This window comes from Zonotrichia leucophrys, chromosome 1A (assembly GCF_028769735.1).
Source record: "Zonotrichia leucophrys gambelii isolate GWCS_2022_RI chromosome 1A, RI_Zleu_2.0, whole genome shotgun sequence".
Lineage (NCBI taxonomy): Eukaryota > Metazoa > Chordata > Aves > Passeriformes > Passerellidae > Zonotrichia > Zonotrichia leucophrys.
The window spans coordinates 2209253-2232535 of NC_088170.1; the positions used below are offsets into that span (position 1 = coordinate 2209253).

General features: G+C 38.8%; 1 long non-coding RNA gene across 1 annotated transcript; it reads right to left on the bottom strand.

Moving 5' to 3' along the window:
* Nucleotides 1-5095: 5095 nt before the first annotated feature.
* LOC135456329 (uncharacterized) lies at nucleotides 5096-8540 on the bottom strand. The gene is made up of 3 exons (XR_010442512.1): nucleotides 8480-8540; nucleotides 5775-5861; nucleotides 5096-5371 (listed from the first exon to the last, which is right to left on the bottom strand). It is a non-coding gene; the product is annotated as an uncharacterized LOC135456329 (long non-coding RNA).
* Between the last annotated feature and the right edge of the window lie 14743 nt (nucleotides 8541-23283).

Consider the following 23283-nt stretch of genomic DNA (forward strand, 5'->3'; position numbering starts at 1 on the left):
CAGACATATCCATAAGGCTGGATTTTCAGAGGGAGCGAGCAAAAAATGTGTCAGAAACACCCAAAAAATAAAAATAGTCTGAATTGCTAGAAGACAGCAGAGATGGAAAATAGAAAGCTCTGGTTTGGCACAGCTCTTACAAACTGTGCTAATAAGAAATACATCTAATAATTCCACATTAATGGAAGGCCAAGAGCTTTTTCAAATTTTGGTTGCACCAAAGAGATTTTGTGCTTTGCTGCCCTGAGCAAACTTGAAGCAGTGACAGGTATTTAAATGAAGAAGCAAAAACTTTAATAAAAAGAAAGGCATTCTGTTCTACTTGGAATAAAGACTCAAAATATTTTATATTCCCCACATTTTTTTTTGCTTATGTTCCTTATGGAAATATAATTAACATTACAGGGGTATTTTAATATACTTTTTGAATAATAAGTCTTCTTAAACATGAGCCATGAGACTGACGTGGATATCCCCTGCAGAAAAGCACAAACCTGATAGTTTTACTGTTGTATTGTAAAATATTACAGGATTAAGCAGGTTTATTGTTCTCTAGTTAAACTTAGGAGAGTAAGAAATGGCAATTCCTGGAAAATCTTCAGGCAGGAAAGCTTGCCCCTGTCTCAGTAGTGTGAGTGGTTAAAAGGAGAGGAGATTTTTCCTGAGGATAAAATGAAATATTTGAAGCCTAAAGAAGTTTCTAAATTGGTTGAGTCTAGCATAAGGAATTATTGTTTTTTTCAGCTGTCTGATACAGGCAGTGCCTGGGAATGGAGCTGTGCTATGGAATCATTGTGCACAAGAAGCTTTTGGGTGATGCTCAGGCTGCTCCATGCTTAGAAAAACAATACCTATGTTGAGAGTTTTGAGAGGAAAAGCTAAAACCCCATGTGTAGGATAAATCCCAGATAAATAAATCCTGCTCCCTCCTGAGAACAGGGACGGAGGAGCGGATGTTGTGGGCAAGGCAGGGATGGATGGGCACAGCCTGTCCACCTCTGCCTGGCCAGAACCTGTGTGCAGCCTTTTCCCTTGCAGCAGAGAACAGGAACCAGGGCAGAGGAAGGAGATATTTGCTGCACCAGGTACACCAGAGATCTCTGAGAACAGGGCTTTCCCTCTGTCTTGTCTCCTGACATAGGAAGGAACCTGCTGACAGAGATTGCTGCCTCCCTCTCCTCTCTCTTTCTTCCTGAACTGCAGATGAGCAGCTGTGGGGTGAAGCTTCCCTTGAAAATCCACAGTAGGACCAGAAAAGTGGGCTGGAATTGTCCCTTCTATTCAGTCAATACTTCAAAATAAAACCTAAATAAAAAGTAGTTCTTGAAAGCAAGAGTCTACTTCCCAGCTCCTCCCAGGGGCAAGCCTGATGTGCTATTTTCCTGCTGCCTGGAACTGCCTTGTGGCTTTTGAAATGTGCTGGTTTTCAAGATGCTGCTGATTTTTTGCATGCTAGTTGTTCTAAATGCTATTGTGAAATAAATTTTCTTCAGTTTTAAGAGTCTATGGGTATGTAGATAGCAGGGATTTATTTTCCATGCAGCACAGTGGCAACCACTGTGTGCAACAGTTTAGGAAGGAGAGCTGCCCAGGAGTTACAGAGCTTTACTTCTGCATAACCAAGTCCTTTGTTTGACAGGGATTTTTTATCTTACTGCACCTCAGCTCTTAGCTCTGGAAAGGATAAAACCAGCATGTTAACAAATGCTCACTAATTCATGCAAAAATAGCGCTTGCACCCTCCACAAGACAATGCTCTCCTAGGGAAATCACCACTGTTTTGGAAAGTGAAATTAAAGCCCTCATCATCAGCATTTATTACTGAACCAATGATTATGGCAGCAGAAATCAAACCCATTTAGGTATGGAGGCCTGTAGCCAAAATGTTGGTGCTACTCCTATTGTTGTGTGACCTTTCCTGTGTTTCCAGGAAAGCCTTGCTGTGCTGAGAAGAATCTCCTGACCTAAGCTTTTGAAGAGATTGGCAGACTCTCCTGAGTGGGAGGCTGCATGAGAGCAAAGGATAAATATTTGCAATACAATGGAGATAAAGAGGAGGCTGGAAATGTTACTGCAGCATCGAGGCTTTATTTTACTTTTGAATTTGGGTTAGTGCCAAAAGGACTAAATCAGCACACTGGAAAATGCAAGAATGAACCCTCTTGAAAGAAAAAGATAAGCTACTAGAATCAGGAGGACAAATTTTATTCTGAATATGACTCTTGGATTATTTTCACATCTCAACCTGAAGTAATGCTAATGGAAAAAAAGTGTTGTGTTTTTATTTCCAGATATATATCTGCCTTTATAATTTACATAAGTCTTGTAGTAGAATATTAACTTCCATTATTTATGAATCTATTGAACTTTGCAAGGATGTACTGACAGTTGAAGGATTATAATTTTAAAGGCAGTTCAGTTCACATCATAAATATCCTAAAAGGTCACATACTACCTTACAGTACCATCTGAAGGACAAGGAGCTTAAAGTCAGGGTGCTTTCTGTCAGTTCAGGAAAAGTTCCACCAACATTATCATTTTAGGAATCAACATGTACCAATTTATCACCCTGTGGGAATATTTTTCCACACGTTTCTGTGAAAGGCTGAGCTCTCATGTGGAGTCTCTTCTCTTGGTTCTTACCAGACCTCCTCACTCTGGGGATAAAGAAAGTGAAATCCCAGAATTCCTGCAACATGGACACTGCAATACCAACATCACCTGCATCCCTAGCATATTTTTTTCCTTACATCTACTTACCCTGGAAGTACCAGAAATAAAAAAAAAAAAAAAGGCACTCAATATTTTCTGGCAGCTAGCTCAGCTTAAAGATCCACTGACTGGAGTGATATGATTTTATTTAGCACCACAGAATCACTACAGATCCTCACTTGGAATGGGTGCACAAGGATCACTGAATCCAGAACATCCCTAGGATAACACCTTGAGCCTGAGAGGATTCTCCAAACACTTCTTGAGAGGCTGTGCCCACTTCCCTGTGGAGCCAGTTCCAGTGCCCAAACACCCTGTGGGTGAAGAGCCTTTTCCCAAATCCAACCTAAACCACCCCTGGCACAGCTGCATATCATTAACAACCATTAATTTCCTGCTTCTGATCCAAATAGTGACATCATTTCCAACTACCTCTTTTCAAGAGAGAGGGGGAAATACAGCATTTATTAACTCCCTCTAATAAAATGAATGAATAGATCACACTGAAAAAACTGGAGTATTTCATTGCATTAAAACGCGTGCCTGTAAAATTTCTTGTTAACTCTGTTTTATACCCTTGAGTTATCTGCCATAATAAAAAGTACTAGGACAGATTTATAAGAACTTTTCATTATAAAGATGCAAAGGAGACTGACAAATACAAACTGATGCTCTTTGGCTGGAATACCAAGTTTTTCCAAGGGAGTTTTAAAAAGCCTGTTACATTCACATTCATTGGCAGCAACAAAAGAAGAGGGCCCAATATCTATATGAGTCATATACAGACTTATTTTTGTTCACTACTGAGTGAAAGACAGAAAACACCCTATATTTTTTTTTATTTAAACAGTTCCTAAATGTGAGTCTCTCACACTGCATCCCTGTTTCAAATGGGGAGGACAAAGCAGTAACTGCTGACAGGCTGGGTGCTAACAGAGCTGGCATCAAGTGTTTTATACTGCCTGCCTTAAAACAAACTCCCCTATTGAAATATGGGCAGCTGAATTATCCCTGTTCAGGAAAAACGCTGGCAAAATACTTTCTTAAGCAGATAAATACCATGATTATTTTAGTGTTTTCATTCTTGTGCCAAAGACAGATTTCTTTTGTGTTTTTAGGAGCAAAACACATGAACAATTGTAAGATTTTTGGTTTGGGGTTAATTAAAAAATAAATACAAATAATATAATAAAATAAAAACTATAAATAAAACAATAAATATAATTATATAACTATAACAAAACTAATTAATAACTAAACCAAATAAATATAACTATAACTATAAATATCAATATAAATGTAATTGTAACTATAAAACTATAAATATAAATATATAACTACAACTAAATGATAACTACAACAATATAAATATAAATTAACACACAAATATAGATATCAATATAAATGTAACTATAACTATAAAACTATAACACTATTACTATAAATATCAATATAAATATATAACTAAATGATAACTATAATGATATGAATATAAATAAACATATAAATATCAATATAAATGTACCTATAACTATAAAACTATAGCTATTACTATAAATATAAAATATTTTTCTGGAATATAAGTGTTCCAGAAAATGGAAAAAAGAAAAAAAACGCCAGTGTCTTTCATTTTTGACCTCTCATAATGGAAAACAAGCCCCAGAAATCAGTGGGTTCTCAGAGGTGATAGCATAAACTCCTCAGGCTGAATGTAAAAATGAGAGGGAGACAGGACTGTCCAATGAAACTCCCAAGGAATTTGGGCAAATAAACCCCAGAAATCAGGATGGAGCCAGAGGATCAGGTTCCTACCCTGAGCCCTTTCCTTGGGAAGCCGTGTGTGACACAAGGCCCCAGCTCCTGCTGGAAATGTGTGCTGCTGACTGCTCTTAACTATTCCAGAACCAGGACTGCTCCCACCAGCTCCAGAGAGGCTGCTTGTTAGATAAAGGATGACAAATCTGGTCCTGAAGTGGCAGACTCTCTTGATGAATGTGCGTCCTAATTCTCAATGACATTTAAGTGAGTGAAACATATGTACAGAGAGAATAAAATGCCAAAATGTGTTGCTTTGCCAAGTTGCCACAGTTGGAAGCTTTCAGTAAATTTCCAATGTGTTTGTTGATAAATCCTTTGTTTTGAATAAAACGTTATTTCATTTTTAGAGTAGATTTAGAGTGACAAGTCCTTCAAGGCTAAGCAACACCTTGGTTGGTTTGCAACACCTGTGAAAGAAAGCAATTCCTTCACTTTTCCCCTAGATATCTGCAAGAAGTCTGAATTTTCCAGTAGCTAACTTACTTGTTATACAGATGTAAATTTTTAAAAGCTCACAGGCAAATATCAGTTCAAAGGTCCTAAATGTTTATTGCTGGAAGTAGAAATGAGCTTGGTTAATTGTTAAACAACAGGCAATTTCCTGGGTGATTCAATACATCACAGGAGATAGGTAGCCTTGATTAGGACCTCAGAAATTATTGAACAGGATAGATTACAAAAACAAGCTTAAAATGCAAAGAACACAAGAGATAAATTTGTTTAGCATAAATACTATTATCTTCAAATTCAATTATAGAGTAGGTCTTTTTTGGTGTCATTCTGCAGCACGTTTCAAAGCTTGCTGAAGTTATTGGAAACACAGTGAGATGGCAGGGAATATCTGGAATTAAACCAGGATATTATTTAATTATTTAAATTTGCACTAGTCAAGAGAGAGATATCTATGCACTCCAATTAAAACTTAATACCGTAGAATGGCGACAAACTATTTTAATTAGCATTAGATTGCTCCATAATGCTAGTTAACGTAACACCAGCTAATTCCCTTCCACGACAAGCGATTCTGTGGTGCAGCTCACAAAGCACAGCAAGCCCTGAACTGACAGTGCTGTAGCTGCTTCCTCTGCCAGAAACCAGGAATGGCTGGACAAGGAAGTCACAATATTTGGAAAGCAATACTTTTCCCAGTTAAAGAATTAATTTCCATGTGCACCTATTAACCTCTCACCCTGTAACTCTCAGTCCTGCATCAACCCAAACTGCAAAATCCTTCAGATGGGTACCTGGGATGGAGGGGACAGAGCCAACAGCTCCCAGCCAGGGGCTCTGTGTGCTCCCTGACCACAGCTGCTGCCAGATGTCCACACAAGCTGCAAAGAAACAGAAAATACACAGTTTGTACTCCAGAATATCCCCAGCATCCACCACTGCAGCTCAAGAGCTTCTTATTGGTTCTTATAGCTATTCTTATTCTTGAAAATCTGTAGCACCTCAGACCAAGTGAAGGCTCAGCCTGAGAAAAAGCTGAATATTTTTTATGCAGAAGCTTATAGAAATTAATTGCAGGTAATATAGTTACGGAAAGGAAATAAAAGTCTTTGAAATGTCACGCTGGAAAAACATTTTTTTTTTTTTTAATGTAATGTGGCTACTATAGGTTATTTCAAAATGTCTTGTAAACCAGAACACTCCTAAAATGTAAATAGATTAATCACAGTTTCCAATTTATCCAAAATATCCCATTAACGCTGTGTTATTTTAAACAGATGTAACCACTTCTGAGCTCCATATATATTTTCTTTTTGATATCCTTGCCAATATCAATCTCATTAGCATTTAATTCACCAATATGACTGAAAAAAGCTGGATGTTTGCATTACTGAAGATGTTAGTAAATGTAGCAGATCCAGAAGCTCCTTGAAAATCCATGCATTTAATGAGCAGATGAAAGCCAGTTTTACCAAATACATAATAAATCATTAATCAAAATAAAGCTAAAATCCATGGTAAATTTTAATGTACATAAGGAGTGATGAGTGATGGTGATATTCTTAAATATTTAAGAATGTTTTCTGATTTGTTTCTAGCCAGAGATTAAACTGCTCTGGAGGAGTTTCATCTACTACTCTGAAATAAACTCCATTACACTGAGAATTCTGCTTTGCTCCACAAGCCTACATAAAACCATGCTAGCTTTTAATTAATTTAAGGCTCAATTTGTAAAACATTAGATGATAAAGGAATCTTTTATTTTTTATTAAACCATCCCAATTGTAAAAAAAAAAAGTTTTGATCAAAGAAGGACTTTCACAAAGTTCAGTGTTGTCAGAACCAACAATGGTTCAAACCATTCCAATAATGACTATTTACAGAAGAGATGGAGTGACTCACAAAAAGAGCTTTCAAGGCAAACTGTAGCAATATATTTCCAGAGAGTAGCCAGTTTCTTTTCAATTGTCAGCTGCTCACTATGATCTAAAAGGGTTCAACTGCAGTGATTTGTACCACTCTCCATTTTCATCCATGTTTCACAATTCATCAGTTTCAAACCTAAATAATACTGTACCCCACTGCAAATGTTCTTCTAATCTTTTCCTCCTCCAACGACCTCATCTGCAGAGCTACAGGGGAAAAATCCCCACTGTTCAGCACTAAATATAAATCCTGCATGAAACAGATGTCTTCCCTTTATCTTCTGCAATGCTTTGGTGTTGCATTTAATGACCTGTCTATGATTTCCCTTATTTCCTGTCTTTTAATAACCAAAGAAGAGCAGACAAATCCACTGTAATACGCTGATCTCTTTGAAGTCTCCCATCTGATAATTATAGATAAAATGATGTTAAAGAATATAAAACCCCACAAGTTTAAGGGAACAAACGTGAAATGTATCTATAATATGATGCTCTGTTGTACCTTGCTGTTTATTATAACCTTCCTTCTTTGATTGTCATACAAAAACCCCAAGACACCAATTGGTGTCAAATTGTATTATTACAATTTCATGGTGTAACTCCTGAATATTGCTGGATTTATTTTAAATATTGATTATTTCTAGGTTTAAAATGTTATTTAAAGAGATGCACACCTCCTTTCCCAGTGCTCACCTCTTTAACTCTTGATTGATACACTCTCCAGGTTGGATTTCCAAAAGAATTGAAAAAGCAAGGCAGGAATCTGAGTGTCCTACTTTCCCTGAAATCCCTGTTATTTCCTCAGTTTCATTGAAATTCTCAGCATATCCTACAGAGACTTTCAAGGTGTTGGCTTCCTTATCAATGCCAGAACTCACCACATATCCAAGAATTATCTCCTACCCCTTGTTCTGTATGACACTGAGCTCCACAATAGCAAATCAGACTTTCATCCCTCAGAAACATCCTCTGCATATGTTAAAACTGGGCTTGGAAATTTTGCATTTCCTGGACAGAATTATGGCAAAGTAGAGATCTGGATTCCTCATGTCCCATAAGCAGGGGGTGGGCTGCAAGGGGGCTGGATTCAGAGGAGATGCACAAAGTGTGTCTGGAATGGAAATAAATTCCTGCAGAAGCCCCATTGTAGAGCACCTCACACTGTCCTTAATCCCTCCTCTTGTTCAGAGAACAGGGCAGATGCAGAAAGTAATTTCTGGGTCCTTGCACTTGTGCAGCTCAGTGTAATTTAGACATGAATTCTTTATCAATAATATGTTAAAAGTTACTCTGCTTCCCATCTTCCTCATGGAGTAAAAGACTTCATGGCCAGTCTGATCCTTTCATGTTTTTGTTTAATCCTATTGTCTCTTTTGCTCCACATCTCCCTAATTTCATTTTCTCAATACCTCCTTCCCTGCAGGGCTGGGTGGGCGCTGAGGAACCCCTGGATCCTTCTCCAAGCTCTCCAGGCAAGGCAGGGTCTCCAGCCCTGATCCACTGTGCAGTCTCTCCTGGGTTGTTGTCATATATTGTAAGGGTTCTAAGGGTTCCATGTTGCCAGAGCTTCATACCTCCTTGATGTTTCTTCTTCAGTTCCTCCAGGCACTGACTCTTCCTTCTTCTCACAGCAGCCAAGTGACTCCAGTTCCCCTCAAGCAACCAATCCACTCTTTTATAATACTCTTCTTCTTTTCGGCTACAGCTGCGGACCAATCAGGCCTGCTCCTAATCTTTAATAATTAACCCAGCTGCAACTCTTTAGGGGTTAAGATTACATTCTATACTACATTTATTTGCTTATATTCTATCCCCCTACAGTAAAGAACTGTTATTCCTATTCCCATATCTTTGCCTGAGAGCCCCTTAATTTCAGAACTTTAACAATTCAGAGTGAGGGGGTTTTACATTCTTCATTTCAAGGGATTCCTGCCTTCCTTAGCAGACATCTGTCTTTTCAAACCAAGACACATGATTAATTAGCTCTTTTGGTAAGAGGTAAAAGAATAGCTTTAAAATGTGGGGAAAAGCAACCAACTTGTAAAGGAAAATTTAGAATGACTAAATCTGGTCCTTCTGCCCAACCTGAAGATGCTTTTGCCACAGTGCAAGTCCTTTTGTGCTCCTGGCAGCAGCTGCATCCTTCAGACTGGGGAGTTGGTAGGCCGGGCTGGCACTTTGGGAATGCTCAGCATACAAAAGGAAAACTTGATATATTTGCTGACATTTTGTCCTTGTTCATGTATTTGTTGGACTGACAAGTAACTGTGGAATGCAGATGCATAAGGAAACCTTTTCAAAGAGAGCAAAGAATCAGTGTTTGAGAGTGATGCTGCTCATGATGACAACTCCCTGGATCTCCACGGCATTTCTCCTGTCTCAGGCACTGTTCTTTATGTCATGTCCCATGGCTTGTTTTCCTTTACCTCAAGTCCCCTCTTCCCTAGTTATCTTTCATTATAAAATATTCCAGTTGCTCTGTTCTGTTCTGTTTTTCCTCCTCTGTCACCAGAGTCCTCCGTCTCACAGAGATGCATCTTTAGCACAAAAAATTTTGAAAATGGGAGCAATAGCTTGGAGGTCAACATCAAACCATCCAAAGTGCTTCCCTGAGGACAGTCATTGTGAGCTGCACAAATAGAGATGCATGTGAATAAAGGCTCTAATGCTTCATTACCACTGCAAAGGAATAATTGGTCCTCTAATTTACATCCTCCCAACGTTATCTATCTATCAGGATGTAATGAGATATTTAACATGTTGTTACTCTATGTACACACATGTTTTATACATAACAACCTGTTATCTGTCAGCTTAAACTAGCACTGTACAGTGCAATTAGATTCTTTCCCCTATAATTATCCTAACATATGTCTGGGCAACCCCAGCAAAGTCAAATAATATGCACAGGATATAAATCATGACAGAACAAGGCCGTGAACTCTTTTAGTTCAGTATTTTATATCATTTCACTTTCTTGAAACTTCAGATGCTTAAAGACAAATGGATTTTTAAAATGAAAAATCTATTCATTTTTCTAAGAAGATGGCATAATATCTACAAACTCCTTCTCTGCATTCTTATTCAAAAAGGAATAAAATGAGCTATCCAGCAGGGTAGAATATGGATCAATGTGTGCTTTCAATGGTTCATGGGTTTATTTCCACTGAAGTCAGGAGGTGTTTTGCTACTCATTTCCAAGAGTGCCAGATTAGGTTGAAGCTGGAATTTCCAATCTGTCTATTTCTTTTTTAGGTTCACAAGTACTCCAGAAATCTTTAAATTCCACTATAAACCAGTAAAATTTGCAGAGAAACGTGGAGTTCCCCCGTAATCTGAAAGTTCTGCCATCACACAAATTCCTTCCAGTTCTTCCATTCCAATCACTGCTCTTGCAAATAATCTTTCTCAGTAGAATTAAAGCAGCAACTTTTTCCTTGCTCCTATTGAAACCTGTTTTTTTCATCATCATATACAGCAAGAGTTTTCTTCTGTGTCTCTTCTGTACAAAGAACTGCAGAGAAAGAGTGCCTGTATTCTTACTAAAGATGATGCATGGTAATTTCAGGGATAACTTAAACCAGGATGTTCTCTCCACCTTCCCTGGAACCTTCTGCATGAGCAGAAGGTATCCTTGTCTGACACAGGTAAGTAATTCTGTGTTCTGTTACTTCAAATTCAAGAAAGAGAAAAATGAAATTAATCAAAGGGAGTGATTCATTAAGAACACAATGAAGAATGTGCACTACTTTGAAAAACATTAGGTGGAAACAATTTCAATTACAGTAAGACTGATGGGACTGTGCTTTTCCATAGATATGCTGTAATATATTGACAAAGAGATTTTAACCCTCGCTTTAATTTTGTTATTTTTTCCTTTTTTTTTTTCCTGCAGAGAATTTATGGCTTTTAAAAAAAAATTACACCGACTGTAGTTTAGCCAGAGTGAAGGGAATCTAGTGCATCCAGTTATTTCAGATTTCTCATAATATCCTTTTCTGTTCGTTGCTTAGACACCAGCAAGTAGCAAACTGGTAAATTACTTTATTTTCTTAAAAAGAAACACCTCAGTTTAATAAAAAAATACAACCTTCACAGAGGCATTACTTTTGAATTTTTAGAGACTTCAAAGATTAAATAATTTTAAAAATTAGAGTGTACACAGTTTTGAACTGGTTTTGCTTTGCAGACAATAGCAGTGGATAAAATACTGGGTGCATTCATCATGGAGCAGCACTGAGATAGGATTAGGGAAATGCTCAGGAAATTAGTGGCCATCCCTCTGGTATTTCAGATTTACATCTTAATTTCCCTTCCCTTCAGAAAACTGTTCAATGTATTTCCATGTGTTTTTGTCCAGCTAACATAAGGGGTTAGGGTTTATTTCATGTGCAAAGACATTTTTTTCTGAAATAGAGCAATCTGCAGCTATTTGATAAATAGGTCTGGAGGCTTTCTTGTGAAAACATTTAATTTCCATTTCCAATTTCAGATCACCTTACTGACACTCAATTTATTCTCCTACAGTCAAGAATGCTGGAGAGATCAGTTGTTTTGTCTAGACAGTAAATAATTTGAAACAGGGACTATAATTTACTCAATATTTGTATCACTTTCAAAATAATGTATTCTCAAATTGATTGACTTCTAGTCAGCACCACAATATGAATGGCAAAACAGGGTTGCAATTCATACTAAGGCAGATATTAGCCAGCATTCATGGAACCCAAATTTAATTCTGTCTTGGGTGAGTATCTGCACTACAGAGTTTAAAGTTACAGTCATCAAATGTCTGAAAGGAAGCAGATCCAATACCTAACTGGGCAGTCAAAACAGCTCAAATTGCAACTATCAGACACTTATGATGAATTGCTCATGAATAAGCAGCAGGCTAAGAATTACTGACAGAAGCTATTCTGAGAGGAGTTATGAACAAATCCTGGGAAAAAAAAATCGTGCTCTTTCAATGACAGTTCACAAACAGAGAGTTGACATTTGGCAAACACATAATTCAACATGAATTACTCAGTCAAGACTAGTAATAACACCTAGCAATTATATAGTCCTTTACACATTCAATGGATTAGACAAACTCTGACATTAATTAAGTTGAACTGCCTCTTCTCCTCTGCTCTTTGCCTTAAAATTCTCTTCAGCAAAAAACTTGGTTTGGCACACACAGATTTTTCACACAGGCTGGCTGTGTGACCAGCAAAAATCTCCATCTTTTTGGGCAAAAAGAAACAAGGTTAAAGTTTGAGGTAAAAACACAAGGCTGGCTTGTAAATTTACAGTCCAGCATAAATTAGGAGTGATGCACAGTTGTGACAAGGCAAAGATGGACTTGAGATTTCTCAGTTGCTGTCCTTATTACTGGGAGGAGGAGGAGGAGGAGGATTTGTCTGCTGGGCTGGTGCCAGCTGAAACCCCAGCAGCCAAGGCAGTGATGCACAGCCCATCCTTGCACAGGAAGAAGCAGGAAATATTTACAGCAATAATTTACCATTATTGCAGGAAATATTTCCAGGTTATTTGGTACGTGAGCTATGTGTCAAAAACCTTCAGAGGGTCAGGAGACATAAAGCCTTCGCATGGACTTTTTTTCTCCTTCCCTTCTCCCAGCCTCCTTTCCCCCTGTACATATAGAACTTATGCAGGGGCATATATAAAAAACTAAAATTTTATATAACCTTCCAATAGGTTTTACTCACAACACCTGAATAAAACCTATTGGAAGAAAACAGGAAGGCTGACAGGCTTGGATCCCACTCATAGCTCAAGACAGCATTTTCTGTCACCTCTTTTAAGATTCCTATGAAATTAATTTCCTAAATATTGTCAAATCATTTACCCTTTCTGTTCAGATAAATGATGAATGTGTGAAGTTGATTAGTCTGTAACAAATATGTCCTCAAATATCAGGCTGCTGATAGTGGGATAATCCCAATGCTGGAGGATGCCTTGAATAGATCAGAAATTAGAAATTATTCTTAATACACTGAGGAGACTGCATATCAATTTTTAGAGATGATAGATATTCTAAAGAGACAAAGAAAAATAAATTAGCCCCAGCATTTTTAGCTGATGGGGTTACAAGGCAAGCTCATTAGCACATTCATAAGGCATTTGCTTATCTGTACACCAGCCTTGTGTTGCTGAACAAACCTCCAGAGTATCCCCTGGTTCATTTCTCTGCCTTTGTCAGTGGTGCCACACGTATGGGGTTCAATATTGCCCCAGTTATTCAGCACTGGTGAGTAATCAGTGTGCCCAGTGGCCACTCACTCATGTGTGAGAAAATCAAATGGCTCAGAGTCTTTGATCTCATTGCATTTCACTGCTCGTGTAATTTATAGGGCTGATAATTGAAAGTGGTACAGGTTCCCTGAGTTAAATTCTCTGCTCATTTTCTAATGTGCTTTGATAAATGAAGTAGGTTGGTAAGCATAATTACGGCCCTGGATTTTGATATTTTTCTCTCTCTCTCTCTTTAGGATTATATTTAGATATAGTGGCAGTACAATTTTAAAAAGAGCTTTTCCTTAACTACCATATGCTGAGTATCTCCCAAAGCTCAAGTCTTTTAGGTACAAACTCTTAGAGCACATATAACTTTCTGACAGGCAACCACCTGTCATGTATTTGAATGTATTCTTTATAAATTGCATGGCCCTTCTGTGATTATAGAAAGTGAGCACTCAAATGAAGCTTTCAAGATTTGCCAATAATCAATAGTTCCATCTTTTCCTGGAATTTCCTGCACCTACATTACCAACTCATCTCTGCCAGGTAGCAATTCCTGTCTCTGAGACATAACTAGAATATTTTCTAGTGGGCCTGAGACACAACTAGAATATTTTGTGTTTTCTCAGTGAGACAACGAGAAAGAACAAGGTGCAATGTGCACTGCATTTTCCCAGAGCAGATGCCAGCAGCGTGCAGAGCTTGCCCTGCAGCCTGTCCTCAGGGTGTGCGCTCGCCTTTGTGGGCACAGGACCTGCAGCCATGGTGTCAGCAGCCTGTCTGGGGCTAAAGGAGCCCCTTTTGGCTCCATCCTGTTCATGGTTTCTGCCTGCAGTGAACCCTGCAGCAAATTAATTTGCCCTTGGCTGTCCCTTGGCTTCCTCGTGGAGCAGAACGAGGTTGTTCCAGCAGCAAGGAGCCTGGGAAGGGCTGGGATAGCTGCTCTAGGAACAAGCAGCACCCAGGCTGGGCAGCACAGGGGCCCCTGAGGACAGGTGCCACGTGCCTTTGCTACCTTCTCAGGGCTCTGAGTGTTTCCATGGTGGAATAGAAAATAAAATATCCCCCACATCACGGTTTCCATGACTATACGAGCTCGCAGAGCTCCTTATCCTCACTTGTGAAGTTGTAAAGAGGAAGCTTTTTGTCACCCTATGTGTAAGATCCTGGGTTTAATACAACAATTCTTGTGGAAGGGCATTTTAATCTCTTTTTTGCCTGTAGTATGATTCCTCATTGCATATTAGTAAGTTCAGGAGGAATTGCTGGAGTACTGCAAAGATACTCTGGAAAGATGCTATAAGCATCAGAGATCTGCCTCCCAAGCACTAACCAGGCATCACACCCTTTTTTTGGACAGCTCTTTCATCCTGCCACTTTCACAAATACTAAGAGTAATTAAAATCACAAACATTATTTAAAAATGGCTCGTACACACCTGTGTTTTACACTGCTGCCTAATATTTACTTAATTTTTATAATAGTATTTAGTGCGTTCACTTCTTTAAATGGATCTGTAACCATAGCAACACCATCATCATCTCATAACTCATTCTTTAAAGTCACACTCTGGAAACAGCACATTGTTCCAACTTGTATTGCTTATTATTGTCTGATGCTGTGGATAACAACAGCACTGCACCTATTTAGCTGTTGCTGGAGTTAAGTAACCCTTTCCAAACAAAGCACTTTTTAAATGTCCCCCAAAACTTTTGTTGAGGCCACTCTGCATCATTCCCAAGAGGAGGAAACTAAGGCACAAGTATTGAGCAGGACTGTCAGCTGTCAGACAGAATTTCTGGGCAAAAAGAGGCACCAGGACACATTTTCCACACTTCCAGGTAAAACCCTCATTGATCATCAAATGAGCAGTGAGTTGTCCTCTAGATCTTAAGTGGAAAAAAAAGAGGTAAAAAGAAAGGAAAAGATAAAAATTGGGATCTTTTCCAGTCAAAGTCAGGCTGAAGCACAGTAATTCCAGAGGTCTGGGTGCAATGCAGTTTGGGAAAAAAATTCTTTCCATCATCTAGGTCATTGGCCATAAAACACACTCAGAAAGCCAGTGTGGGATTTCTTCTGCTTACACTGCTATTTGTTTACTGTGACTGTTGAATTTCAAATTTATGCTGATTGGAGAGCAGAGCTTGACCTCTTGTTTTCATGCAAACATGAAAAAAAGAGAGAAGCAGTAAGAATATCTGAAAGAAGCCAAATAGTTTCTCAACAGCACAAGTTTCATAGCTCCTTGCAAGGCCTCCCTGAAGGGTGCAGTTGTGCTGCTTTTGGTGTAACATGACATATTTTTGCCCTTCCCCTTTTATTGCTATTCCCATTAGAACAGAGTGGTAAACATTTTTAACAACGATATGTTTTCACCAATTATTCAACAAATATAGAGAATGTCAAGTTGGGGGAAATGAGGCATGAAATACTGCAGGCAGAGTTTGTACAAAGCACCACAGAGGCTTGAGAGCAGCTGCTTGAAAGCCATTGTGCTAAAATTTCACTTTGAAAAAGGTACACTCCTGTTCAATAGGCTAACATGTTGCTAAAGGAACCATTCAGAGGCTTTTGTGTAAATCATTTAGAGTCCCATTGTGAAAATAATTCACATTTCAAAATAATTTCATTTAAAAAATATCTAGGCAACTGAAATGCCACAAATGCTCATATGACTGGTTTGGAGGCCTGAAAATGTGGAAATGCAATTCAGATATCCGTTGCAAAGGCTGTCCTTGGTTCCCTTTGCTGTGGAAACAGGGACAATGTGTGATGAGCTGGCCACTGCCCCTGTTCCTGTCCCCCTGCAGCACTGGGGACAGGAGGCAGAGAAATCCTGAGTGAAGTTAGCAAAGGAATGCTGGGAGGAAGGTGATTCAAGATTTATTTTTTGTTTCTCATTATCCTACTGTGGTTTGGCTGGTAATAAATTAAACTAATTGCCCCAAGCTGAGTCTGCCCATGACTTTATTATGGTGAATGGTGTCTCCCTGCCCTCATCTGGACTTCTGGACCTTTCATCATTTCATTGTTTCATTTTCTCTCCCCTGCCCAGCTGAATAGGGCAGTGATAGAGTGGTTTAGGTTTTGGTGGGCACCTGGCACCCAGCCAGAACCAACCCACCTTGGTAAATCTCTCCCTTTCACAGAATTAATCCTTCTTTAGTAGCACTGCTTTTAAGGAGTTGTTTATATTTTCTTGTGACCAGATTTTGAAAGCAGCCCAGTGATGTCATTTTTACACTAATACACCTTCTGGCCATGCTGACCAGGGACTGTCAAATGCCATTTGTGATGACTCATGCACATAACTGGTTATTCTCTTGCCTGCCTGTTCCTTTGATGCTCTGCCCTTTCAACTTTGTGATTTCTCTGCTCTTCTGAGCCACTCCGTGTCCTTGTCTGACCCTCCCTGTCTCCAGCCTCTCTGACTCTCACATTAGGCAACCTGCTTTCCATCATTTTTATGTTTTCATTTCTGTATTTCTGCTTCTATTCCTGTGTGGAGTTTGTCAGACTCCTTTGGAGGGAAGTTAGTCTTTTTTACTGACTAGAAGCACAGTTTTAGAGCTGAGGATGCCATGGTATCTATGAGTGCTGAATGAAAAAATAAGGCTACAAAGGACCATACGATGTGATTGAGGAACACTACCTGAGAACAAAGGAATGAAACTCTGAAATTTGCCCTCTCCATAAAAAAAAAAAAAAAAAAAAAAAAAAAAAAAAAAAAAAATTAAATAAACTGTAAAAAGGAATTCCATTTAATTGAGGACTGATATCACTGTGCATTTCACTTTCCCAATCAGCATAACTGGGAAAAAAAATAAATTTGTCATTATCCTCAGTCACTGTTGAGTTGGGTCAGGTAGCTCAGGCTGTACTTAGCATTTAGACCAAGGGAGATATCTGTCTAGTATGGAAAATTTTAGCACTTTCAGTAAAAGGTTGTCAGATTAAGAAACTGGTATTGGAACAGATAGTGCCTGGCAATCTTAATAATAACCATAATAACTTTAATAATAGTAATACCACCAGCAGTCACTCATAATATATGTGTTTTCCTTGACTGTTATGGAAGATTTCCCAGTAATATTCTCTTGGAATTATGTTATCTTTTCTCTCTATGAGTAAATTATAATTGACACTACAATTTATCATTTGAGAATAACACTGTAACCATACATTTTTTAAAAGCTGCTTTTATTCAGATCACACAATGGGACAGACTCTACCCAAGAGAAAAGGTCACATAGTGTAATTTGTCCTTCAAGGTCAGCAAGACTGCAGTGACACAACCAGATTTGGTCAATCATTGAGAGACTCATGCCATAGCTCTGTTTCAAGATGTTAATTTCATTTCATTTCATTCTTATATGTTCTTCTATTTCACCCAGCACCTCCTCTCTCTGTGCCCTGCTTTCCAAATCAAACTGATAATTCTAGAAGAAAACAGTTCCCAACTGTTCTTCACCATCTCAGAGGAAAAAAGACTGAATGCAAAATTTAAAAAAAAGCCAAAAATGTGTACAGCACCCATTACTGACATTACATATAGGTGGCTTGTGGCTCTAGGTTTTTGGGGGTCTGACCAGAAAATGTTAGTGTGTAATCCATGGTATTAGTGGAGGTAATAACTTTTAATATTTCTTGCAATTTAGGAGAGAGCTTCCCAGAAGTGTGCAGGAATCCAGAGGCTGTGTTTACATTATCATTACCCCATTGCTTAGATTACTGGAAGGGAAATAACAACAACTTCAATACCAGTAGTGTAATACAGGAATTTTTTTTCATCTTTAGTTTACCCAGAAGATTGGCAAAAATATCTTCATAACAGTGGTATTATCCAACTTTAGTGTAACCAAAACCTTAGAGAATATATACCCAATGCCATAATGACTTTCCTTTGTTTTCTTCAGACATTCTTAGTCATAAAATCTCTTCTATAGTTTCCCAAACCAAATTAATATTGCACTGCAATACTGAGCATAACATAGATGTTTTCCCAGAGTAAGTCTAATTTAGCAGGCAAGGTTTAGAAAAGTTTTGAACTCTTCCTATAGGAAATTTTGCTGAAATTACTCCCCATAAATCAAAGAGAAGATACCAAAATAACTTGAATGAGCCTCCTGCTTTCTCAATGTTTGCATGTTGGGCATAACTGATTCGCTGTCTAGTGTGCCCTGGAGAGTTATGAAATCCAAAAAAGGAAGCCTTCTCTGTTGAAACAGCAGAGTGTTATTCATTAAAATAAAACTGCATTGAGGAAATAAAGCCTGCTAATTAACATGGGGCTACTGCAAGCAGATCTATTATTTTCCAATATTAAATAATTAGCGTTTTTATTGCTGTACCATTGTATACACACCACTTGCTTATTTATTGGAGAGATATAAGGGTTTTTAAACTTTCATTAATATGGTTTGGTGCAGCAGAGAATTGCTTTGCTGGAGAAACTACTCCAAACCTCTTATTTTTTCAGCCACTCTTAAAAGAATGAAAGATGAAGAGCCCAATAAAGCTGAACGTGCTGAATCTTGTCATTTGCATGTATATCATTACTGTGACATGGCAGTGTGCTGCTCCTGTCATTGTTTCCCATTTCTAGTGCAAAAATGAATTAATTCCTGAGCTCTGTTTCCTTGCACAGCTCTCTGGAGCTGGAAGTTTCATTTGGAAACCTGCCTTCCAAAGATGCTCACCAGGAGTCGTAGGCTCTGTGGTACCACATCCACTGACACAAGTCTGTGCCCTGTGAAAATGTTCTAAAAACATTGGCACAGCAAGGAAAACACAGATTTCTGCACAGTCTGGGAGAGACACAGAGTTCTTTAGGACTGTGTTGGATTGTCCTCTGGTGCCAAAAAGGAATGATCCCCCTGTTCTGATTGCTGCCTGGAAAATGTTCGATTGTTTATGGTAACTGTATGTCAGTTCTCATTGAACAAAAAATGTCAGAACAATTGCATGGGCTGTGATCAGTGTCCAAACAGCATTTGGCAGTCTTCTCTGGATTATGATATTTTGCCACAATTGGGTTTGCTGATCAACCTAGCAGCTACCTGAAATTCTGTTCAGAAGTTATGGAATGTTTGGACTTGTTGAGCTGTGCAGTCACAACAGCAGCATCAGCTAACATCCACATTTTATTTTTATTGTTTTTCTTGGCTCATCTTTCCAGGCCTAGTGCAGCAACAAGGATGAACTCTCCTCTGCCTGTACAGTTATGTCCAGGCAGGCTGAAGCACTCCAGTGACTGCCTGCCAGAAGTGGAATTTCACCCCTTTGTAAGGGGACTCAGTTGGCAAAGATTGTTACAGCTTTAGCCTAATTTAGACATAATTAAATATATAAATAGACATAAATATTCTTGAGAAAGAGCACTATCTTGCAAAACAGAAGTATAACAAGAATCTCACAGATAGAGCATATCACTGTAAAGTCCACTCCAATGGGACAGCCTCCCCTACAATATTTAAATATTGATCTGGTTTCCGAGTCCTTATAAAGCTAAAAATCATCATTATGCATGATCTCAAATGAAGTTGACCCTTAACTGGCTGTAGATACAAATTCAGGAAATTCTGAAGATTCTTATCTGGAATAGAAGTGATATAGTGGTTTGCAATTACAAAATTGCAGTTGAAATACAGAGCAGTTCGTGGCTTTATCTGACATACAATTAAAACTCATTATTATACGTATATCTTATAGGCAGAATTTGATCTGCATGCAACAGAATATGTGTATCATTTTTTTAATGAGGGTTTTTGAATTTATGATGTTTTTAAAAATCTTGTCTGAAGTTACTAAACAACCATATAAAAATAACAAAGCCAACTAAACTAATACAGCCATTAGGTCCTTTTAAATGGAGTGCCATGAGCTGGGAAAGATTTTAAAGAGATTATGGGCTGGAGATAAGAATCCCTATGTGGCAGATCCCTCTGGAGGTCATGCAAGGGAAACAAAGAAGAAGCCATGTGGCCAAAAGATGATCCCCTAACAAACAGAGGGTATGTGGGTCAGAGAAGGGGGAGGGAGGGAAGGCAAAATAGAAGGTACTCAGTCCTATGACACTGTCACCATCATATTTTCTGAAAAAATTCCTTTGCCAGGATTTCTTCTCCTGGGAAGCTGAGAAGCCTCAGAGAAAAAGGAAATGAATGTGAACTCTTTTGTTTCTCCTGTGTTTTGCTGCTTGGGAATGTGGTTGGAGATTGTTTGTCCAACGTGTGAATTGTTTTGACTTAATGACCAATCACAGTCAGGCTGTGTTGGGACTCTGAGAGTCACAAGTTTTCATTGGTATCTTGTTAAGCCTTCTGTCTGTATCCTTTCTCTATTCTTTAATATAGTTTTAGTATAGCATTCTCTAATATAATATAGATCATAAAATAATAAGTTAGCCTTCTAAGAACGTGGAGTCAGATTCATCTTTCCTCCCCACCATGGAGAACCCCGAAAATACCAAATGCTGATGCAAACAAGTGTTGGTTGTACCCCTGCATGCAGCTCCTGTCCCAGTGTTTCATCTTTCTGATTTTTTTCCTGTCTGAGCTCCATTTCCAGGTGCCTTGGTGCTCTGTCTGCTTGCATAGAAAATGCTGGGAATTAGACTGAAAATGATTCCTCTGGTACCCACGATGGATCCCACAGGGCTCAGCTGGGACGGGAGGGACAGAATGGTTCCACTCCACACCAGATGAAAAGTCACATGTGAAGTGTGGATCCCTCTGGGGGAATCATCCCAGAAAACATGACATCTTTTCATCAGAAAGCTGGTGTTGGTGCTCTGACCACTCTCATGGAGAAGGAGCTGCCCCAGGGGGAAAATGTCATTGGAAGGAGAAGTATCAGCATTGTGGCTTTGGGGAGAGGCTGCAGATATGGCACAGAGAGACTGAGCCTTGTTAAAACTGGACAGATTTGGGCAGTAGTAGTTAGAAACAGCTTTTGCCAGTGAAATCCGGAGCTTATAGGAAAAGAAAAATAAAATTACAGTCTCCAGCTCCTGCGATTCTAACAAATGTGAATTCTCTCTGAAGACCTCAAATGCACTTAAATCATTCCTAAATTAATTCTGTGAACAAACTCAGCTGAAGTTAGAAAGGTTGAGAGAATGAAAATGTTCATGTTTTTTGATTTTCTTCCCACTTCCTGCGAATTTATACGGGCTAAAGTAGAACACTTGAAGTAAGGCAGATTCCACAGAATAACTGGAACTGAAGGTTGGAGTTTTCTCCCTGAAAGGAGTCAGAAAACAGCAATGCCCATTTACAGAACAGTTTCTAAACAGAAAAAAAATACAGTAAAGGATGGGAAAAAACACAACAGATTTGAAGTGAAGTAGCATATCAAAGATATATTTACTATTTAGGTAACTCTATATGCGTTTATAATATTTTCTGTTCCTCTGATTTTTTTCTTTGTCACAGTTTTGCCTGTTTGTTTTGATATATGATTTTTTTCCCCATGTCCTGTATGTAAATGCTGCCTTGGCCATCACTGCTAGCACTACATTACTCACAAGGAAAGATAACTGCAGAAGTGTTTCCCTGCTACACTTTCCAGGTAATCCTGCACTAGTCTGTAAGAACAAAAAAGATACACCAAAAAGTGAGTCAGGAGTGAAGGCAGAAAAGGAAGAAGACAGAGAAATACCTAAATTGTTGGGAGAATCTTGGTTTTCCTAGTAATTGCACAGGAATTTTGTCCAGACCAAAAGGATTACAGGATATTCAATATATTAATATATACAACTCATGAACTCCAAAGGATACTGATTATATTAATCAGAAACAAAGAATGTTGGCTGTTCCTTTTTTTTTTTTTTTTCATTCAGAATGATGTTCAAAACCACTGGACTACTTTCTAATTTGCCCCTTCCCCCCACACTTCATTTCATTTTCATTTGCTGTCATGCTGAGATCTATTTAGGCTATCTAATATAAAGTTAAAACATGATCCTACTGGAGGTAAATTTTTGGTGCAAATAAATCATACAGAAAACCTCAAACCTTATTACTGTTGTTATTATAAAAGATATTTCTTGTTTAAAATATATTTTCCTCTTACACCCAAAATGTTATCCCTGTTGGAAAATCACACTTCTATAACCATAATTCCCAAATCAACTGCACAAGTTTCACTGAACTGATTACACTAAATTTAGATTATTTAATTCCAAGTATTATCATTGTTACAGGCTAGTTGTATGTAATATATCAACAGTTTTGCAAAACTGAGTTTGTCTCTGAGTTGTTTCCCTTTTCAAAGCCTCTGCTCATGCAAGTATTGTTAATTCTCATTTCTAGCCCATCCAGTAAGACTGGCTGCAGCAGCCCAGAGACATTCAGTGGAGAGAGCAAGGGCTCTGTGGGTGTACAACCTGGGACCTTGTACCTGCTCAGGATTTAGAGCTCTTTTCCCATTGCTGTCTGGATCATCAGTGCTGGGAAGCAAAGAGCTGTGTTTACGCTGCAGACTGAGAACACCCCGTGTGGCTGCGAACAGCGAGCGGGAAATCGGCCTAAATGAAACCCCAGCCCGTCACAGCTGGGCTCTCTCTGTTCCTCAGACAACTCTTTACAGCTGGCCTGGGCACAATCTCCATGGCACACACAATCAAAGGGAAAAATGGAGCATCTCCAGTGCATCTCTGTGTGGCTAATGAAGCATCTCCACAGGCGGCTTTGTGCTTGAGCTCTTGTGTGGAGGAGGTGGCAGTGACTCCACCCTGGGAAGTTTCACCAGCGCAATTCTCTGGGGCAGCTCCACTTTGCTTACACAGACACAGCTTAAAAAACTTCCTTAATTAGTCCTGGCTTCATAGCTCAGTTCCTGGTGAGGCATAATTAGAGGGACTGCTGGACAGTAGGTGTGTGATGGGAATCACTGAGTCAGGCCCCAAGTGCAGAAAACTCCGAACAACATGGAAATATGACATGAAAGGGAAGAGTGCTGCCAGGGAAATGCATTTGTATTCAAAAAGCACAGCCAGGAAGGCAGAGTGGCTCAGAAAATGGCCATGCAGAAGAAAAGCATCACTCAAGGAAAAAGGAAGTGAGTAGGTTGTCAAGATGGAACTGGAAGAGACAGCTCTCTCAGGGGCTGTATGGAACACGTTTGTGAACGA